At 34.3% G+C, this 4240-nt stretch overlaps 1 non-coding gene across 1 annotated transcript; it reads right to left on the bottom strand.

Annotated features, from left to right (window-relative positions):
• Positions 1-3819: 3819 nt before the first annotated feature.
• Positions 3820-3927, bottom strand: LOC148564489 (small nucleolar RNA R71). The gene has a single exon (XR_015884083.1). It is a non-coding gene; the product is annotated as a small nucleolar RNA R71 (small nucleolar RNA).
• Between the last annotated feature and the right edge of the window lie 313 nt (positions 3928-4240).

The following is a 4240-nucleotide window of genomic DNA, read 5'->3' on the forward strand; positions in this document are numbered from 1 at the left end:
ATAGTTCATACTTTGGCCGAGTTTAGACAACACAAAAGGGCATTGAACGCCAGTTCTACGCTGCAGTCTGGAGTTAAACGCCAGAAACACGTCACGAACCAGAGTTGAACGCCAGAAACACGTTACAAACTGGCGTTCAACTCCAAGAATGACCTCTCCACGTGTAAACTTCAAGCTCAGCCCAAGCACACACCAAGTGGGCCTCGGAAGTGGATTTATGCATCAATTACTTACTTCTGTAAACCCTAGTAACTAGTTTAGTATAAATAGGACTTTTTACTATTGTATTAGACATCTTTGGAATCATCCTGGATTCTATTTTTGATCTTGTGATCACGTTTTGGGGGCTGGCCTCTCGGCCATGCCTGAACCTTCATCACTTATATATTTTCAATGGTAGAGTTTCTACACTCCATAGATTAAGGTGTGGAGCTCTGCTGTTCCTCATGAATTAATGCAAAGTACTACTGTTTTTCTATTCAATTCAACTTATTCCGCTTCTAAGATATTCATTCACACTTCAATATGAATGTGATGAGCATGACAATCATCATCATTCCCCCACGAACGCGTGCCTGACAACCACTTCCGTTCCACCTTAGATTGTATGAGTATCTCTTAGATCTCTTAATCAGAATCTTCGTGGTATAAGCTAGATTGATGGCGGCATTCATGAGAGTCCGGAAAGTCTAAACCTTGTCTGTGGTATTCCGAGTAGGATTCAGGGATTGAATGATTGTGACGAACTTCAAACTCGCGAGTGCTGGGCGTAGTGACAGACACAAAAGGAGGGTGAATCGTATTCCAGTATGATCAAGAACCTCAGATGATTAGCCGTGCTGTGACAGAGCATTTGGACCTTTTTCACAAGAGGATGGGATGTAGCCATTGACAACGGTGATGCCCTTATAGAAAGCTTGCCATGGAAAGGAGTAGAACTGATTGGATGAAGACAGCAGGAAAGCAGAAGTTCAGAAGAACGAAAGCATCTCTATACGCTTATCTGAAATTTCCACTAATGAATTACATAAGTGTTTCTATCTTTAATTTCTATTTATTTATTATTTATTTTCAAAAACTCCATAACCATTTGATATCCGCCTGATTGAGATTTACAAGGTGACCATAGCTTGCTTCATACCAACAATCTCCGTGGGATCGACCCTTACTCACGTAAGGTTTTATTACTTGGACGACCCAGTGCACTTGCTGGTTAGTTGTGCGAAGTTGTGAAGTTATGTTTGGACCATGGTATTGTGCACCAATTATTGGCGCCATTGCCAGGGAGAGAACGAACAACAAATTTTACAACCTCAGAGTAACAATTTTGCATACCAAGTTTTTGCCGCCGTTGCCAGGGATTGTTCGAGTTTGGACAACTGACGGTTCATCGTGTTGCTCAGATTGGGTAATTTTCTTCTTATTTTATTTTCAAAAAGTTTTCAAAAATTTTTCAAAAATATTTTCTTCTTTTTCGTTTTTCCCAATTAATATTCGAAAAAAAATATTTTCAAAAAAATAAAATATATTTTTCTTCAGAATTTTTAAGAATGAATTCTAGAGTTTCATGAAGCATGTGAAGCCTGGCTAGCTGTAAAGCCAGGTCTAATTCTTTTGGATAGGGACTTCCAACCATCAGCATAGAGGCAAGTTAATTTGAATATTAGTTGTTGCATGCCTGATTTATATCCTAAAGCTGACTGGCTATTAAGCCATGTCCAACCCTTTGATTGGAGCTTTGGGCTAATATTGAAAGATTCCTGGAATTCTTCTTAAAGATTTTAGAATTCTTATTTTCTTTTTCACATTAATTTTCGAAAAATCCAAAAAAAAATTCATAAAATCATAAAAAACAAAAATATTTTGTGTTTCTTGTTTGAGTCTTGAGTCAATTTTTAAGTTTGGTGTCAATTGCATTTTTTCTAAAAATTTTATGCATTTTTCGAAAATTCATGCATTCATAGTGTTCTTCATGATCTTCAAGTTGTTCCTGGCCAGTCTTCTTATTTGATCTTGATGTTTTCTTGTTTTGTGTCTTTTCTTGTTTTTTTATGTGCATTTTTGCATTCATAGTGTCTGAACATGAAAGATTTCTAAGTTTGGTGTCTTGCATGTTTTCTTTGCATTGAAAATTTTTCAAAAATATGTTCTTGATGTTCATCATGATCTTCAAAGTGTTCTTGGTGTTCATCTTGACATTCATAGCATTCTTGCATGCATTCATTGTTTTGATCCATAACTTTCATGCATTGAGTCTTTTTCATGTTTTTCTCTTTCATCATTGAAAATTCAAGAATAAAAAAAAAATCTTTCCCTTTTTCACTCATAAATTTCGAAAATTTGAGTTGACTTTTTCAAAACTTTTTAAAAATTTAGTTGTTTCTTATGAGTCAAATCAAATTTTCAATTAAAAAAAATATTATCTTTTTCAAAATCTTTTTTCAAAAATCAAATCTTTTTCATTTTTCTTATTTATTTTCGAAAACTTTAAAAATATTTTTCAAAAATCTTTTTCCTAATTTCATCTCATAATTTTCGAAAATATCCTCAACAATTAATGTTTTGATTCAAAAATTTCAAGTTTGTTACTTACTTGTTAAGAAAGATTCAAACTTTAAGTTCTAGAATCATATCTTGTGATTTCTTGTGAATCAAGTCATTAATTGTGATTTTTAAAAATCAAATCTTTTTCAAAACTAATTCTAATCATATCTTTTTAAAAAGATCTTTTTATTTTATCTTTTTCAAAATCATATCCTTTTAATCATATCTTTTTAAAACATATCTTTTTTCGAAAATTTGATTTTAAAATATCTTTTCTAACTTCTTATCTTCTTATCTTTTCAAAATTGATTTTCAAATCTTTTTCAACTAACTAATTGACTTTTTGTTTGTTTCTTATCTTTTTCAAAACTACCTAACTAACCCTTTCTCTCTAATTTTCGAAAATCTCTTCCCTCTTTTTCAAAAATTCTTTTTAATTAATTAATTGTTTCAATTTTTAATTTTAATTTGCTTTCATTCCTAATTTTCGAAAATCACTAACCCCTTTTCAAAATTTTATTTTCGAAAACTTCTCTCTCTCTCTCATCTTCTTCTATTTATTTATTCATTTACTAACACTTCTCTTCATCTCAATTCACTGCTCTTATCCTCACCCTTGTGTTTGGATTATCCATTCTTCTTCACTCGTATTCCCTTTCTTATTCTACTAACAACAGGGGAACCACTATACTGTGATAAAAAGGATCCCTATTATTATTATTTTTCTGTTCCCTCTTTTTCATATGAGCAGGAGCAAGGACAAGAACATTCTTGTTGAAGCAGACCCTGAACCTGAAAGGACTCTGAAGAGGAAACTAAGAGAAGCTAAAATACAACCTCAGAGATAACCTTACAGAAATTTTCAAACAGGAAGAGGAGATGGCAGCCGGAAATAATAATAATGCAAGGAGGATGCTTGGTGACTTTACTGCACCTAATTCCAATTTACATGGAAGAAGCATCTCCATCCCTACCATTGGAGCAAACAATTTTGAGCTGAAACCTCAATTAGTTTCTCTGATGCAACAAAACTGCAAGTTTCATGGACTTCCATCTAAAGATCCTTTTCAGTTCTTAACTGAATTCTTGCAGATCTGTGATACTGTTAAGACTAATGGAGTAGATCCTGAAGTCTACAGGCTCATTTTTTTCCCGTTTGCTGTAAGAGACAGAGTTAGAGTGTGGTTGGACTCTCAACCCAAAGATATCCTAAACTCTTGGGATAAACTGGTCACGGCTTTCTTAGCCAAGTTCTTTCCTCCTCAAAAGCTGAGTAAGCTTAGAGTGGATGTTCAAACCTTCAGACAGAAGGAAGGTGAATCCCTCTATGAAGCTTGGGAGAGATACAAGCAACTGACCAAAAAGTGTCCTTCTGACATGCTTTCAGAATGGACCATCCTGGATATATTCTATGATGGTCTGTCTGAATTAGCTAAGATGTCATTAGATACTTCTGCAAGTGGATCCATTCACCTAAAGAAAACGCCTGCAGAAGCTCAAGAACTCATTGATATGGTTGCTAATAACCAGTTCATGTACACTTCTGAGAGGAATCTTGTGAGTAATGGGACGCCTCAGGAGAAGGGAGTTCTTGAAATTAATACTCTGAATGCCATATTGGCCCAAAATAAAATATTGACTTAGCAAGTCAATATGATTTCTCAGAGTCTGAATGGAATGCAAGCTGCATCCAACA

Source organism: Arachis ipaensis, chromosome B5, assembly GCF_059453495.1.
Source record: "Arachis ipaensis isolate K30076 ecotype BB chromosome B5, ASM5945349v1, whole genome shotgun sequence".
In the NCBI taxonomy this organism is placed as follows: domain Eukaryota; kingdom Viridiplantae; phylum Streptophyta; class Magnoliopsida; order Fabales; family Fabaceae; genus Arachis; species Arachis ipaensis.